At 40.0% G+C, this 18,756-nt stretch overlaps 1 long non-coding RNA gene across 1 annotated transcript; it reads right to left on the bottom strand.

Annotated features, from left to right (window-relative positions):
- Window positions 1-1,289: 1,289 nt before the first annotated feature.
- Window positions 1,290-14,478, bottom strand: LOC115353180. The gene is made up of 3 exons (XR_003927478.1): window positions 14,340-14,478; window positions 13,362-13,505; window positions 1,290-1,723 (listed from the first exon to the last, which is right to left on the bottom strand). It is a non-coding gene; the product is annotated as an uncharacterized LOC115353180 (long non-coding RNA).
- Between the last annotated feature and the right edge of the window lie 4,278 nt (window positions 14,479-18,756).

The raw sequence follows: 18,756 nt of genomic DNA, 5'->3' as shown, positions 1-18,756 counted from the left end.
ATTACACCTTGCCAGCACCTAGCTAATAAAATAGTCTTATGAAAAATATGAGTATCTTCATAGGATTTCCTTGTATTTCATTTCACCCATTTGTACATCTACAAATTGAGAAGTTTTCTGAAATTTTGTAATGTGGTACTTTTGGCAAGATAACTTTAAATGTTTCTAACTTCACCTTAATGTATTGTAAAGACCATTTCAAGCAGCTGATCTACAGCATGTGAAGAAATTGTTCCTGCTGACAACTGCATGTTACCACTCTTTCAGCTGCGACGTGGGCCTGCATTGCCAGTCCAAACCAACGATAAGTAAAACTGCTGCAATGACATGTCGCCAGCTCCTTTCCTTAGACTCTGAATGTGCCCATTGTACCAGCTTTTTCACTTAAGAATTAATAACATTCAGCAGAAGGTGCAATAATTGCTTAAACCACAGTGACTTAGTTGCTTGTAATTGTCTAACACAAAATTGTCTAACACAAAAAGAGATTCACGTGATTTCGGTGGGTTTAGAGATTAATCAGATACAGCCCAGTAATTATGCCTCTAGGAAGGGATTCAGGTCTCTGTGACAGACTCTCTGTGCAACTGTAACCACATCACATGGGGCCACGTACACAAAATTTATATTTGCCAAAAAAACCCCAACATAAACCCAATTTGGTACTTAAGCACAAATAAGCATTCCCTTGGTAGTCCAGCTGAACACTTGAGAGGCTTCAGGCTTTTGCGCTGTAGCCACCAAAGTAAATCACATCACTTTGTGCGTGCCCACAAGCCATTCTGGCCAAGCTGCAAGTCTTGCAACCCATCTCCTTCCCATGCCTGGAACCTCACAAATTAGTCTTGTGCCATGGCTGTCTTTATGTACAAAAGAGCATTTTAATTTGTAATTCTCATTTTTATCAGTCAGGTGAAACTAACTACTCAGTAGTTGGAGGAAAAAAAAGTGAATCAGGGGCTCATACTCAAAGAAGTAAATTGAGTAATTCAGTCCAAAAAGCTCTTTCAGTCTGAAAATCCCATCAACATGCCTGGCTCAGCACCTCCCCCCCCCCCCCCCCCCCCCCCCAAATATCTAAATCTGAAAAAAAAACCCACCTCTATCCTCAGTGTTTCTTTCTCGCTTAAGCAGCCTCTCCTTCATGCCAGGCCTAGACACATAACATACTCGCTGTTCACTATACAAAGAATCTTGATGTCTGGATTACCATATGTATTTGTGAACAGGGTATCCCAATCTTTATGGGTGTTGCTCCCCGAAACACTCCTGTGTGCCCACAAGCCACATCCAGACATGTAACACATACTTTCAATTTCGTGCTACAGAAACATTTTGGTAACTGGCAGCAACAAAGCCCCCCCAGTTTTTTCAGATCTTTGAACAGAAGAAAATGACACAGAAAAATACTAATGATGTCACGAGGCCAGGAGGGTACCCTATGATGCCCAAAAGAGAGACAAAACAAAATGCTATGTAACTCTACAGGGAGTTATCCCCAAACAGGGCGCATACAACCCAGTCAATGCCACCTGGCTTTGGTTTTTATTGAGTAGCTCGGGCACAATCTTGGTGATCTTCTTTGTTCTCCTTCCCTTCAATCCTCGCTCTCTCCTCCGCGACCTTCTGGGGAGGCTGGCATTCCTTCCATGAGCGATCCGGGTCAGATAACATCAGCTCTTTCTGCAGCGTGGCCAGCTGCCCAGCTGAACAAATCCAGGACCTAGTAATTTAATGTATTTTAGCAAACAGTCAACAGATTGTAAGAATTATTCATTAAAATCACTAAGGATTACAGTCACAGTGGTAAGGTAAAGAAAAAAGATTTAGTATCCTGTTACCAATCCCTCGGCCTGCTACTTCATATAAATAATGCTGCCTGGGATTTCTTATTAACTACAGCACTTCTGTTTAAAATCCTTCCTAAAAGTCTGGAAAACCAATTTTAGAGAAAATTCCAATTTAAACTTGGTTACAATTTACTTGTTAGATTAATCTTGCAAACTTTTAATGGGTATATTAATTAGACATCATTAATAACTCCAGTATCAGCCATGAATTTCTGTTGTCCCTTAAACTAAATACGATTAACTTCACTCTTTCTCAAGGGCATAATTTTGCAAAAATTAGCAAGCACAGGAGTATAAGTTATTATAGCATTCAAAGTGCAATTTTGTTTATGATTTCATGTGCGGGGCCAGATCGGCCTAAGAAGCACCCAGAATCTCATGCATTTTTTACACCAATATCCTTGTGGGATTGAAGACAGCAACCAAATGGAAAATGGTTTCTTAAAATGCCAAATTTTCAGCCACATTTCCTATATTCTAAGGCAAGTTGTCTGAAAAAGAACTATCTCACCTCAAATTGATCTTTTTTAAACATAACAGTGTGCCTTGAGACACTGCAAAATTCCTACTGATGCTCAAATCTCTAATACAAAGGTTTACAAAATACACAGTCTCTGTTGTGCAGAATGCAATTGTAAAAAATGCCATTAAAGATTTCCCTTCTCTCCTATAATTTCAGCCATTTAATTAACCTTTAGACTTAAGATATCATCAAGACCCTGGAAAATAGAAAACTACGCTGTTCCTAGCATTTTTGCCAGATTTTTTGCTTTGCTGCTTCATTGAGTGTTTCTTGCTATTACTCCAGCAGCTGGCAAACTAAGTGTGTGCTGCGCACAGCGGGACAACGCTCCAGCGAGCCAGCACAGCTCTCAGGTACCTAGTAGCTACCCAGCCACACGTGTTCCCTAGCAGTTACCATCTCACTCTCTCGAAAAGGCACTGCCAAATAGGTTCGTGACTCCTGCCTGCTCTTGAAATACATGTTCTCCACGATCTAGCTCAAGTTTTGTACATGCTTCGTTTCCCAAAGACTTGCATTACAAGCACACCATAATCACAGATGCCCTTTTTTTCATGGCATTAGACATTCTGGGCTCAGTTCTTTCACTTGTCCTGACAGAACCACTTTACATTTCAAGAAGTTAAGTAATTTATGGAAAGTAGGTCAGCAAACTGCAAAACACAACATTCCCAGTGCATGAGGCTATTATGAAGGCTGGGATTCATTCAGAGAATGGTAAGTCACCTGTTGCTTTTCCTGCCAGCGCATTCCCCACAATACAGAGAGTACCCTGTCTTTCACACACAGGGATTATTCAGCTCATGATATTGCATTAAATCCTATGTAATCAGATTTAGAGCTAAATATTCAGGGGCATCTGAGAGAGAGTTGCCACGACACCATGCATCTTCTCAATTGTTTACACTCCTGTCTGCTCCTTCCATATGACCTAACAGTCCCCAGTGCTTAATCAAATAAAGGTGAACACAACAACAAAGCATTCACTACTCCCCGTCTGTACAGGACAGATGATGAATCAAACTTCTGTCACACAGCCACTCCCAAAGGGAGAAGTCTTCGGGTGATCAATTGGTGCTTCATCAAACGGACCCCTTGTCCTCCCAGCTCCAACTCTTCTGATTGTTTTCTGTTAAATATCTGAGACAAAGAACTGCTGACCTCAACTTTCAAACTTCAACTTTCAGCATCGATCAACAGTAAATAATGGATAAGCCCTTGACAATACATTTCCATGCTATATCAATTTTTCTTCAGCTGGTGTATCAAGTCACAAGGATGCAACTCTGTCCCCAGAGACCACAAAGGTCTTTGAAGCTCCTTTAAACTGAGAGCAGTCCAGAACTTTATGCACTTAAATCATCTTCCCACTGGTAGGGACATCAGACAGTTGACAGCCAGTGTCTGGGACCATTTACACAATTTTAGGCGATCCACAGCAGAGCTTTCAAGCTCTCAGAAAATTAATTAGTTCAGGATAATATAGTAAACTCAGAGCCGAGAAGGGAACCATCATATTTGTTGAGTGTGTTATGATATCATATTGTATTTATATGGTGAGAAAAACAATATTGCATGGCTTTTTTATTACATTCATTTACTTGAGAAAAGGATACTGGGGAATCAGTGGGCAAAAAGCTAAAGCTAATTTTGGATGAGGCAACATGTGAAGCAAATGCCTTCATATAAAATAAGTTAGTGAAGCTATTTAAATATTTAAGTCTGGGAATCAACTGTGAGGAGAATGGAGGGAAAGAGAGATTTACATTTTTCTATGTTAAAACTTTTTCTGTTGTAGGTATTTTTCGTAATGCATAGCTTCATCTAGTGACATCCAGCTGATTCATGATTTTAAAAAAAAGTAACAAATGTTCCAAATCAAGTCCCTTCCCTGTTGAGCTCAGTAACATGGGAGAGCAGGGGATATTTCCCTGCCTTTTCTCACAGTGCAGAGCTTCATGTTTTTAGCAAGTTCTCATTTTCTAAGCACCAAAAAACAATCTCCTTGGCAGCTTTCCTTCCTGGTATGAACCTCGTTTTCAGCAAGCAAATGTCTATCCAGCCAGAATTCACTTACTTCTTATGCTAATACTGAACCTCTACAAGCTGACAACAAGGAGCTTTTTTTGTGTCTGTTACATTTTGGGGAAACATAGCCTCGTTTCATGCACCAGGGCCTCAGGCTTGCTTATATTAGTTTACATCGTGGAGGAACTTGGCCTAGTAATTCCCGATGTTGGCTCATCATTGCTAAACTATAAATGGATATCTCCTGTTTGGCTGGCTGCCCAGGCAGCTTTCTTTTAAATTCTTAATCCCACTTAAACAACATGTTCTTAATACAAACAAGTGGTGGTTTCCATACAGTATCTAAGTAACTAAATAAAGCACAGCTACCACCAATTACCTTCTCTCCAGCATGACTCGCCAAAATGCTGAAGACTCAAGACTATCTGACATTTCTCTTTCTGATGCTGCTACTCCTGCTTTTTCCAGTGAGCTCTTCAGCTTCCTCCCTCAGACAGTCACCCGTCTTGGTGCAATGAACTTAGGTCAGCTAACTATCAACTAACCTCATTAATCGCGCCATTCTACGTACCCTAATCTATTTACGACTCTTGAGCATCTCGGTGCCTTCCATGTGTCTACCCCAATATTCAGTTTTCCTCCACGGGTCCTATACTGCTAACCTACTTTATGGGCAGGTCTTACTCTCCTTCTTATGGCTACAAAGAGTCCTGTTGTCATGATAATATTTATCCCCACATTTAATATCCCCGTTCTGTCTGCTGTGTTTCCATTAAAAACTATCCCCAGTCTGATCTGGTGCAACTAAAAATGTTTTGTACCAGGAAAAAACAAGTAGTACATCAGACGAAGTATGTAACTAGGAAGAAACAACACAAAAGGGTTCAGTTCTATAGTGGATAACTACCTACATCGAAGAGGCTGCACAATACTTGATGAGAGAAGCCAAAGTATCCCCATTATAAAAGAAATACAGCCCTCTTGTCACAAATACACCTCCTGCCAGCTTGTTCTTTTACTAATAAAATACATAAATACATAATGGCATTTCTGATCTATAAACCCCCCCCCAAATCTCTTATCCATATACTTTGTAGGCAATAAAATGTGGGTCCATGTTTCCCCATCTATTTTAAGACTTCCTAATGTAGTTCAGACGTGGAAGCTGGGGGGAAAGAACACACATATCAGAAACCTTCATTCTTCTCCATAGTACAGCTTTTAGCCACATTTGTTACAATGTCCTAACTGGTTTATAACTAAATACGTATTTGCATACTTAAACAACGTGGTAAGCTTTGATCACAGTTGCACTGGTGAATTTATGTGGCTACAGCTAGCTAGGACCCCAACTGCAAGTCAAGAGAGCCTGTTTTGGGACACTAAGCTTCTTCAGAAAGAATAACCCATCTTTAAATTCATGAATAAGCTCCATTTACTGCCATGGTTAGTGGATTGTGTAAATACACAACCCTGAGTGATTTCTTTAATCAGGGCCTTGTTTTCTTTAGAGAGAGGCCCTGAAGCATTCCCATGCAACCAGCTGCTTTTTTCTTTCGGCTGCGAACGTGAAGGATATCCAGGTCTTCTGGCCAAGCACTCCTGGTGTGACCTGGGACACTCTCTGCACGGACACAACAGGGAACGTGGCAGGTTCCCTACGCTGGGAAACTGCAAAAGCACTACTGCAGGGGTACAACCCAAACTTTTACTGTATCTCTTAGTCCAAACAGACTGTCAGAAACTGATCACCAAACCATAGATACGTTTTTTTTACAATAACTCTTCTTCCAGTTCGAGCACAGTATCCGCTCATTCCCTTCTTTGTTAGACTAGGCACTCCCTAATGAGCATTTTAAGTTGTTTTAAATAATGCAGTTACTTATCTATTTGCCCGCAAAGAAATAATACAGAAAAGCTTTCAGAGATGTGATTAGCTCTAAAGGTCATGTTAAATTTGGGAGAGAATAGAGAGAAAGAGGCTTTTACTAGAATGTGGGAGAATATGTGTATATGAAGGCTGCAAATATTTCAGTCGAGTGGATTTTATTTTGCATTCTATCTGGTTTCACTTATATCATAATTGAAGGGAAATGGTGAGAGAAAATAAAGCACTTTCCCATGCTGTGTCTAAAGCTTTTTTCATGATTAAATGTCATCATGTCTCAAGAGTACCGAAAATACTGGTGAAGGCCATCTTAAATTTGAAAAACAAATATGCATGAGAACTGGTTGTAGCTGGACACAGTTTGAACTAAAGCAGGTCTGCCATCAGCGTAAGTTTTATTGTGATGTACCCTGGAGAGTTTGCATTAGGATCTTCAGGAGAAAAACAGTAAAAGATTTTTAAATCCAGCTAAAAAAACCCCTCTGTGTGGAACACTGGCCACATCACTTGTTATTGCCGCAAGCGAAAATACCACTAGAGGCATAACTATAACTTACCCCTCGAGAACAGAGCCAATCTCTGCTCTCACTCCAACAGATGTACCTTTCGTTTATAAGTGAAAACAGAGTTGGCTCTTAACAGGAAAAGAAAGGACAGCAAAAAAAGTTTGGAGAAAAGCAAGCAGCTAAGGAAAGTACGAAAGGGAAAAGTGGGCCACAGAAAAACTTGTCTCATTTTTTCTCCAGCTGATGATGCCTAATTAGGAAGTTTCCCCCCATTCCTACTGACTTAGCTGTGATTGAATGAAGAACCTGTCCCCATATATTGAAACATTTCATTCCCATCCCATATGACTCACTATCCGGTCATCAAGAATATACATCAATGTATATATTTCTACCTCATGTATGTAACCATACATCCAGTCCTAATCAAAGCAGGCAGCTTTAATTGCTCAATTTCCACGTACTTTACTGTGTCATTTCTATGTTCATTTTAACTTGGTTCTGGACATTTCTGCAATCTAGTTTCTTTGCTAGGTTTTCAAAACTGGCCAACAACAGACACACTCTCCATAAGGCATCCCAATTCTTTCCTCTGCAGCAGCAACCTGTCAGAAGGGAATATGGGTGGTGGGAGTCAAAGTGTAGCCGAAGTGTAGTATTAAAGGAAGGTGAGAGCAAAAGTTTGATAGCTATTAACCTGTAAATGTGAATTCAAACTGAGTTAATAGTTCTGTCCTAAATCAGCTATTTGACTCAGCTTGGGATTTTAAGATAAACTTATATGCCTGTTGCCTCAGTCTCCTTGCGAATTGGGACACATTTTTTGAAACAACAAATCCTCACTAAAATATTGAAAAGTGACTTTAAAGTCCCATTGGTCACAACAGAGGCCAAGTCAGTTAAGCGATTAAGAGATTACTATTTTATTATTCTATTTTATTCAATTTAGAACTCAATCATGATAACTTTGCAGAAGATTTACTATTGTTAGCACATGCATTCGGGCACTATTTTATAAATTTCCACTGTGTTTGGGCTTCAGAGGTCTCTATTCCCACCAGAGAAATCTCACAAGATTCCTATTATCTCATTTTCCCTTTTTTTGGCCTTGCACTTTGACCCTGGCATTCTCAAAAGGACACTTGGCTTTTTACATTAGGCTTCAACCACAGACTGGTTTTCTAAACAATAAAATACAGTAACTCCTAGTCCATACTTGTCCAGAGTCAGAGAGACAGGCTCCACAAGCCAAATATATACAGTGGGAAAGTATAATTTAAAATGTTCCAGACTAAACATTTTAAAATCAGACAAAATAAATATTTCAAAGCACTAACCTGTAAACTATTGCTTGCTGATTCTGGAGCTTGATGTTGTTACTGCTGTAGCTGCTTGTTAAAAGATCATGTATCTTTAATGCTTTCAGTCATCCTACAGATAGCACAAGCAGTATACATTGGCTCACAAATTATTTGCTGTCCCTTCAGCATAACTATATCCAGTGCTGTACCTTTGAAGTTTGGAGTTTCAGTAGTTAATAGAAAGCCTGCCCTTCCTAGGGTCAGTTTATCAGTTGATGTCCTACAATTGTAAGACACTGCAATAGTCCCATTTGTTCCGAGAAGCATCTACTTCTAAGGTAAATCAAGATTTTTTTGCACAGAGATGAGATGTTAAGGTTCATACCCTCATCGTTTTTCATGAGATCAGCAAAACCAATAAATTTTCTTCTGGATAGCAATTGCTGGCCCAGGATGCCTTAGGGAGTACCAGGCTTCTAGAAGAGACACATCTTATGATAAGATTCTTCAGTGTCATTTATTCACACCCATGTGTTGCTTACTCCCTGAGCCCCGTATGCACGCAATTAAGAGCATTTTCCCTGTCTGATTTGGTTATTTACTTTTTAAAAGTATAACATTTTGAACAATGAGTACTTCTAGCTATACAAAATAAGAATATCAGGCTCAGGATCATTCCGTGGACAAAGCTGCTGAGACCTGCCGGGACTACCCTGGCATCAGGTAATTGCAGAGAGCGTGAGAAAGGCACCGCTGGCTCAAGGCCACTTGCTCTGTCCCTGTCCAGGAGGACAAGAGGGTGGGTTGAGGCAAGGAGGACCAGCTGCAGGGAGTGAGGTAGGCAGGGTGCCCGGGAGGATAACTTAAGCTACACTGCTGAATGTCTCAGACATGTTGTAGCATTGTGTCGCTCACAGCTCCAGCCTGATCAGAACCAAGGTATAAGGAGCTGGCTGAAGTAAGAGCTTATAGCAGAACAGGTTCACCCTCTACAAAAAGGCGTTGCTGTTTCCAGGTACTTGGATTTCCCAAACCTCTATGCTTCCACCTCCTCGGACAGGGTCTCACCAGACTCAGAAAGCAACATAAACATTATCACAATATGTATGTCCCCTGCTGTATTCATCAGGCTTTCTCTCCACAGGTTTGGAAGGTTCTTTGAGGGACACTTTTCTGACACTGTTCTGCACGACATCGTCATCTCTAAATTGGAGAGAGATGGATTTGACGGAGGGACCACTCGGTGGATAAGGAATTGGCTGGATGGTCGCACTCAAAGAGTTGCAGTCAACAGGTCGATGTCCGAGTGAAGACCAGTGACGAGTGGCGTTCCTCAGGGGTCGGTACGGTGACCTGCACTGTTTAATATCTTTGTCAGAGACATGGATGGTGGGATTGAGTGCATCCTCACCAAGTTTGCTGATGACACCGAGCTGTGTGATGTGCTCGACACACTGGAGGGAAGGGATGCCATCCAGAGGGACCTTGACAGGCTTGAGAGGTGGGTCCGTGCAAACCTCATCAGGTTCAACAAGGCCAAGTGCAAGGTCTTGCACCTGGGTGGGGGCAATCCCAAGCACAAATACAGGCTGGGTGATGAGTGGATTGAGAGCAGCCCTGTGGAGAAAGACTTGGGGATATTAGTGGATGAAAAACTGAATATGAGCCAGCAACGTGCGCTCACAGCCCAGAAAGCCAACCATATCCTGGGCTGCATCAAAAGAAGCGTGACCAGAAAGTCAAGGGAGGTGATTGTACCCCTCTACTCCACTCTTGTGAGACCCCACCTGCAGTACTGCGTTCAGCTCTGGGGCCCCCAACATCAGAAGGACATGGACCTGCTCAAGCAGGTCCAGAGGAGGGCCATGAAGATGATCAGAGGGCTGGAGAACGTCCCCTATGAGGACAGGCTGAGAGAGTTGAGGTTGTTCAGCCTGGAGAAGAGAAGGCTCCAGGGACACCTTATTGCAGCCTTCCAGTACTTACTTAAAGGGGGCCTACAGGAAAGATGGGGAGGGACTCTTTATCAGGGAGTGCAGTGATAGGACGAGGGGGTAACAGTTTTAAACTGAAAGAGGGTAGATTTAGATTAGATATTAGGAAGAAATTCTTTACTGTGAGGGCAGTGAGGCACTGGAACAAGTTGCCCCAGGATGCTGTGGATGCCCCATCCCTGGCAGTGTTCAAGGCCAGGTTGGATGGGGTTTTGAGCAATGCAGTCTAGTCGAAGGTGTCCCTGCCAACAGCAGGGGGGTTGGAACTAGATGATCTTTAAGGTTCTTTCCAACCCAAACCATTCCACGATTCTGTGTTGGGGAGGTCATTAACTATAGGATTAAACTCAGTAGGGTATTCAGCTCTACAGGCCACTTAATTTAGTATCACTCAACCTTCAGCATGCAGATCAGCTACATCCTATGCAGAAGTGTTCACGATATCAAACACAAAAGTATTTCGAGATTATCTAGGGCTCGTACCCCAGGCAAATCACCTGCCTGAGCATTAAAACCAGTAGCGTAGATAAGGAAGTATCAAAGCTGGATTTATTATTCCAACCAGAAAAATGATACTTCTATTTTAAAAAGAAAGAAAAAGTAAAAGACTTGCAGCTCAGGAGCCCAGGGAAAGCACTGATAAACATATCTTGCAATTACATTCCTGTAGATGTCTCTGCCAGATGATTTCATGTTCCAGCAGGAAATTTATCATGCTCTCTGTGTCACAAACAAGTAAACTGAGAGGTCACCAAAGCTATTTCTAGAGCCTTCAGAAGGATCTGAAGGAGTCAAACCTTTCCACTGACCAATAGGAAGGACATCACGATTCTTTCACTTCGCTTTGCAAATTGCTTTATCCAGCTTGCATATGGAGAAAACATCTTCCAAAACAAGTCAATCATTAAAACATATGATACTCGTGTCAATGAGGAACAAGCGTTGTACACTACTACTACTACTGTCACCTGACAGTAGTAAATAATACTGTAAAAATACTGAACAAACTTTAATACTGAGCAAACTACTTCTCTCAGTAAGACATGGAAGTGTTGACTCTTTTCCAGCTTTCCTCTGGGATTCTGTTAGCAGAGGATTTATGTATAAAAGTACCACTTAGTCTTTTAAAGTTAAATCTGATGACCTCACTCATGTAAAATTCCCGGAGTTGAAACAAATTTGCAATTTGCATCTACTACTGTGGCTGACACATTTCTAAGAATGAAGCACTCGGGGAGCAGGCATTGTCTCCAAGTCAAGACTCAGAGGCAGAAGAGCAGGCCATGAATATGGTAACACTGCATGCTGAAGCTAATAATTTTGTATCAATTTCAATTAAGTGTTGAATGCTAAGCATCCAGCACAATTTGCAGTGGTAAGCCCAAGAAGCTGTGACACAGAGGGAGACAAAAGCTGTCCATTTTCATGAGACAAGTTAGTAATTTTACAATATTTAATTAGATATTACTAGGGACCAGGTCATAAAGCAAATAGAGTAGCATGTATTATAGTATTATCTATAAACCAATAGACAATCACAGAAGTTTATTTTAACGTCCAAAACCATCCTGTAACATCACTGCTGGGACAGGACATTTTATAATTCATTGCTAGGTGCAAGTGAATGCTATACAATCTCTGTGTGTGCGTGTGCATGTACTTCAATTTTCTCATGGTACAAAAGCTATTCATTAATGTGACTGTATATGACATGGCTGTTGAGAGCCACTAGAAAAAAACATTTGCGCGACCCTCATGTTTCCTGTTTTCTGAATCGAGATTTGAATTAACACATGACATAAATTCCCAGGCTCTGTAACAAAGCAATGAGCTGATATGTGACCACATATAGTAAGGAAGATTCTAAAAACTATATATGAAGTCTTTTTTCAGCTATCAGAAAGAAGCAACAACCTGACTCCTGCTGCTCGTCGAAGTAAGTAGAGTTACTAGTGTCTTCTTTTAGAACAAGTGCCCGTGTGAACACCTATTTCTGGAATAAGAATATCAGCACAGAGGGTTTATACAACCCACACTTACACCCCTGAAAAAAGAAAAGAAAATCTTAACACCTCTTTGCAGCATTCATTTCAGAGCAGCTATTTTGTAGATTTCCACACGTGGACAAGTTCTTGTATCAGTGATCACAGGTTAATGTGATACACTATGTTGAATGTTGCTTATATATAATAATAAGGTCTATTAATGCAACCAAATAAACAATTATGTGTCATTAAACATCAGTTTTGCAATCTAATAGTAAGATAATGATAAAAATCAATGCATTAGTTCAATGGATATTTCAGTGGATATTGGCATTTACTTCTCTTAACATACTAATACTTCCTGATAGCAAGTGTATACGTTATCCTTCTTCCTCACTATGGGAAGATTTCTAATAAGCCCAACTACTCCTGGTGTGAGCAGCACTTACTGCATTTCTTTCTCAAATGCAAAAGGCATCATTTAACTTACATATTGTAAATAACTTGACAAGAAGAAACATGCTACATGAACTTGTCCATGGTTTTACAAGAAAATGAAAAACATGGTTTTCCACTGCACTGCCGAAAGCAAATTAGCCATATGCACACCCAGCCAGTTACTGAGGGACTTAAAGTACATCCAGCACCGCACTGGAAAGTCTTAGCCTTAAGTGACAAAATTCTCAAAGGCAAAGGTATACAGTAATTGCTGCACAGCTCAGGAGGGGAAATGCCATCTGCTCTACCACTAAATACAACACCGCACACCTAGTCAGGTGAAGTATTTGATCTGAATTGTCCTGTATACCAAGGACAATAGAGGTTATATGTACACCATGGAAACAGTCAACACCAAGTCACTTCCACCTGCATTAAATCCAGAGCCTGAACTCTTAGCGGTGTTGCTGCAGGGACACCAATGCGGATTAGACAGGACAAGGAATAAAATAGACAGACTTGAAAATACTGAATACTGCTCCCGGACTCACGCTGGTAAACCTGTACAGCTGCTCAGCAATACCAAATGAATACACGGGTCTGGATCTCCACTAAAGGAAAGATCTTAACATCGTGCTCAGGCACATAACATAGAGGCTGCAAGGCCCCTTGTACTGCCTCCATGGTGAAAGAACCAGATGGAGGGGGCTTAGTTCAAGAGTAAATGGTACTTACTTTTAAAAGAAAGTTTCCACTACCAAGACAGAGAGTGGAAGCAAGACTTACGTTTTGAAAGGTAATACATCACAACTTCTTACATGAACAAAATCACACAGAAGCAACCATACCTGGCATTTTAACTTCTGATAGTTCCCTCTGTAATACTTCCACCTTTCTAAAATATTCATAGTGTCAGAGTGCTAATCCACCTTTTGGACATTCTCTCTCTGGATGGTGTGGATATCCAGCCTCAGACTTTTTCTTCTTTTTCCCTAGGAAAAATACATTTTAAGAATAAATTTAATAATCAATTGTTTCAAAGACAAATTATTTATTACATTTTAAAAATGAAGGGTAATCCTCCTATACCTTCAGATTCAGTGAGATGCAGGGACATATCTGAAGGAGTAAAGGATTAATAGGACCATATATTCCAGATGAGGTAGTAGAATTCCATTTGCTTTAAGAAGTGCCTGTGTGTCTGTTTTCCACGTTCTTCTAATGAATATTTCATATGGGTTTTAATGCAATGCAAGGGTAGAGCATAATGTAGGTAGGTGTAATGGATACAGGATAGTGCATTGCTGCTGAAAAGCCAAGTAGATGTGGCCAAAGTGAAAGAAGCAGTGCCCCTGTGGAACTTAAAACAGCTCTAGGAAAACTAACAGTTCAGCAAGCTTTAGTATGCTATGAAATTCCCTCCCTTGTTGTTACCGTCGAAATATGCTTGCATGTTCTCTATCAGCCATTTCACTTTGTTGACTGAATGAGATGTTTTGCAGTCCTGAATAAAAAAAACAAACAAAAAAGCCCCAACCAAAACAAAACCCAACTCATCTTGTTTATAGTTTCACTGCATTCATGAAGTATTCCAGATCACCCCATCAAAAAAGATCACAGCAAACCCTCTATTCTATACATTGTAAAATCAAATTATTACAGCTTTTCAATTAAGGAGCCCAAGATCTCCCTAACTTTTTCATAACTAAACAGATTAATTGTAGTTCAGGGACATTCCCTTTGGTGTACAAAGCATTCTCTGCATCTGCCCTGCAAATCCTTTATTAAGCTGAAGCTAAGGAAAGACAGAGCTCAAATGTACCCACCACTGAATGGAAGATGCACAAATTTAGCTGATGTTTCATGCATTCTATTCAGCATCAAATATCTGAAGGAAAGACATCGTGCTTTGTCACCATGGCTGCCTAGGTATGCCTAGGTATGCATTTATTGATCAGAGTATTGAGGCTGAAAAGACAGAGAAAAGAAAACAACACTGCACATAATCCACCAGGTATTCCAAGACTGCGATGTCAGTTTGATGTGGAGGACATTTCATTTTTATGTCATATTTGAAGCATGGCCAGTTTCCATCTAATTGCTAAGAATAAACTACATTGCAATTTCAGTGAAAGCCCTTAGGCTTTAGTCATCTACAAATGCGTTTGAAGCTTTCCACAATCAAGCAGATGTTTGGTCTTCTTTTTTTTAATTTTTTTTTTTAATCTGATGAAAAAAAAAAAAAGAAAAGCTGTTTCATCTTATGCTTTTAAGGCTGCTCAAAAGTCTTGCTCATGATATACATACGATTGCACTAGAAAACACAAGGACAACTCAAACTCAAATCTATACCTCATGGAGATGGAATAGACTGTTTCCCTAATCCATTTGCTACAGCTCACAGTCTAGAGGACTGTAAGGGATGAATAGTAGGGTTCCTTGCACAAAGCGCATAGAATTGACCTCAGCTGCCCTCCTATGAATAATGGTAGCTATTTCAGTGAGGTGATGGCAACGGTAGCAATATAGTACTTTGTAGCTCCCACTCATGAGCGAGGCAGGGAAGCAAAAAATAATTCAGCCCTCAAGACATTTGCTGTGCTGATATTTTTTCCTCTTCTTTTTCATAGCCCCAGCATAGTTATAGTAATGAACTATTTATGCTGGTGCAGCTAACAGTCCCCTAAGCATAAGAGTCGAGTCATCAGCCACCTTAAGTGCATTTTAAAAAAAAAAAACCAAGAAAGAAAAACAAAGTTACCTTCATAGATTGTAAACCTAAAGGATTCATTAGGCACAGCTTCTCTGAAGACAGTTGCTGTTATGACATTGATGGCATGCATAAACAGACAGGTACAGCTAAGAGGTGATGGATGTAGTCAGAGTATTGTCCTCCATCATTCCCATTCACCTTTTTCATTATTCTTCACTTTCTAACTATGACAGGGAATTATTTAAAGGCACACTCATGTCATCATAATCAAATTATCATATTCTGCTTTCAGGCACTGTGTGGATTTCATAGCAGGTTCCAGTGTTGGTTTGACTATGGTGAGATATTTTTTTTTAACTCCAAGCACCCTCTGCCTGGGGACTTCCTCCTTATCTAGATGTTTTCCTGCTCAGGACCTGTACAGATAACAGCCTATGAGATGGAAAATAATGAAAGAACACTTTCCTTGAAGTCAGATTTTCTGTGCTGTCCTTTCTCCAGTGTATTCAAAATGAAGACCAGATTTTCAGTTCTAGCCAAAATTCAGAGAGAAAAAGGAAAAGGTTGTAGCAGGGGTATAGAGTGTACTATGGTATTTCTTCCTCCTCATTTCTCATTCCTATGTATACTTGAAAGCAGCTCTATCTTGCTTAGGCTAATGGGGGTAATACAGGCCTGAACTTAAAATTGAGGTTCATAGCAACATCAGCATGAGAACACTGTAGTCCAGTCATAACTGAACTCGGCTAAGCTGATTCTGAAGGAAACTTTTCCTAAGAATTCAGCAGTTTGATCCAGGACTGCAGTCTGTTTAGAATCTCACAGCTTTAACATTTCAGTGCACTAAATGCAGAAACATTTAAGGTATCTCCTTGAAAAGCAAGCTGCCTGCATGAAAATACTTCATTAGACCAAGTATTGGAGGAACCAAAGAAGCCACCAGAATATCCAGCTTACTGAAGCCCTGGATCTCTTTGAAAATGCTTTGAAATATTTTGGGGTTTTTGTGATTTTTCTTATCTAGCCCTACGATGCTCAGTTTTGTTCGCTATGCCCTTGTAATCTTCAAAAACTAGCATTGATATTTGGGGGATGGGGAGTAATATCTTCAGGTTTCCAGCTGCTAGTGGTAAGATAAATTGTTGTCAATACTCACTGAACATTTTCAGGTACCAAGAAATTCCAATTCCTCAGAGAACTTATTGGTCTTATGTTCACGTGACAGCACAAACATCACCACTATTTTTCTGGCTACTCAAACACACAGTGGTCAGCTTCACAAAGTCAGCATTTACCTGTAGTTAACACACACTGGTGTTTCCCAAAACTACGGTCACTGTTTTATGTATAGGGAAAAAAAAAAATCAAACAATTGTGGTACAGAAGAAATCATGTGACTGTTAAATATTTTTAAAGTCACTTTTTATTCACTTGCCCATCATTCCCCAATGGTCAAAACCATCATTAAGTGCCTACTTCCATCACGAGACTAACTTATCATCAGTTTCAAGAACTGTCCAGGTTACACATCTTTTTGCATAGTATAGTAAAGTCATAGTGAAATGCAGTAAAGAGCACAGATACAGCTAAAAAAGCTACTTACATATTTAAAATAAATTACAAGGATGGCATGGTCCATATCATTGAATCCTAATTATTTTCTGTTGAGGAAAAAATTGGAAAAATTATCTGCTAACTTTCTGATTTTAACTGCTTCACAGTAAAAAAAAAAAAAAAAAAAAAAAAAAAACCAACCCTGGTCTGTAGCTTTATTTGTGAGCTTACTTTAACAAGTTTCCTTCAGAAATAATTATGGATTCTTTAAAGAAATACTGAATCATCCAGCCAAGTAAGAAAACTATTTCTACAGAAAAGTTCAACCAAAAAGTTTCTAACAACTACAACAAAGTGATAGCAGCATGTTTATAAAATATACTTTTTTTTAAAAGAAACAATGGCAGACGATTTTTTTGAATATGCTATTATGCCTTGGCTTTAGCATTCAAGCTTAAGGATAAACAAGAACAAAAATGCCATATATAAATATAAACTGTAAGCTAAAAAGGCAGTGGTATATAATATAGATGAGATGGTTAGTAAGAGCAGCCTGAGAAAACTGCACCAGAGGGTAAAAACTAATGATTGACAAATATTAAGCACCAAAAGGACTGCATGTAAAAGGGGAAAAAACAGAACTTGTTGACAAGTGAAGAGCAGTGAGAGGAGATGAGCTGAACATATTTTTTTTAATGAGGTGTTAAGTAGATCAGCTCGAGAGGTTGGATAATGACTGTGCTGGTGAGTTGGCCAGGGGTGTGAAAAAAGCTGAATAACATGACATTTGGGAAACTCAGGAGAGCGGTAAAACATGAGATGAAATAGCTTCTAAGAAAAATGGTGAACTACTTGGGCCACTCAGATAACTTTCAGTGATGCTAGCACTACAAGGACCTGGCATCTCGTTAAGGTAATATATAAAAAAAAAAAGCATGCGCAAATTTAAAGAAAAAAATCCTACCTTATATCAACTCCCTCACTCCCAGACAAAACTTCTGAAAACCCAAGTGCTCTGTTATTCTTCCTATCTTCAGGTCTTGGTTAAGCAGTGCAGTTGAATGTAGCTACTCATCTAAACTATACTGAAGGTTATGCAGAAGTGCACTGGACAGTCCTTCTAAGGAAATATGTATTCATCTGAAAGAGTCCTGTGATAATGTCAGATGTTCTAAATGCTCCACAGAAGTAGATCACAATAGCAAACAATAAACACAGAGGAAGATTATGAGTTTTCTACCTTCTGACCTTTACCAAAACAGTGTCCTCCAGACAGTGGGGGATAGGACATAGAATTAAGCCAGTCTTCATATCATAGCTACCAGCTCCTCAACATAGAAGGATAGGATGTGCTTCTGTGGTTTGTCTGTTGGATGTCTGAATACTTTCATATACCTGTAGTAGCACCAGGCATCTCCTAGCTTTTCCTACGCATTGCCATTCTACTCTATGTCCGTAACTCTAGTATCCCTCTGGAGAACTGGGGGGACAGATCTACCACCAAGGCAGTACCACACTTGCACGCCATGCCCATGGAGCAGGGGGAGAAGAACAAAAAGGACAGGCAGGAGTTGCTTCATCAAGAATCAGAATTTAAAAAAAAAAAAAAATCAAACCAACCCTGTGGGAACATTTTAATGAGAAATAGACCAAGCAGGAGCACTGTCAGGTTGTGCAAAAATAAGTTTTATAAGTGTCTAAAATAGCTAGTGGTTGTTTGAAGGAACTTGGCAGTGACAAAGGCAGAGGAAGTTTGCGGTGGGTGTTCAAGGATGGCAAGGAACAGGATATGTTTATGTGCACAGATGATAAATATAAACTCCAAGGTGCAGCAGAGATGAAAGACAGCTCATCAACAGTATCTGTAGAAGGTCAGGGTGCAGTATAAAAGCAGTGGAAAAAGACATAGGCTACTATTCACACAGAAGATAGCAGAGAGTGATTTTATGCCACTTCCCCATGGTTTTGCTGGGCCA

Source organism: Aquila chrysaetos, chromosome 18 (genome assembly GCF_900496995.4).
Source record: "Aquila chrysaetos chrysaetos chromosome 18, bAquChr1.4, whole genome shotgun sequence".
In the NCBI taxonomy this organism is placed as follows: domain Eukaryota; kingdom Metazoa; phylum Chordata; class Aves; order Accipitriformes; family Accipitridae; genus Aquila; species Aquila chrysaetos.
This window is presented reverse-complemented; position numbering and strand designations above follow the sequence as displayed.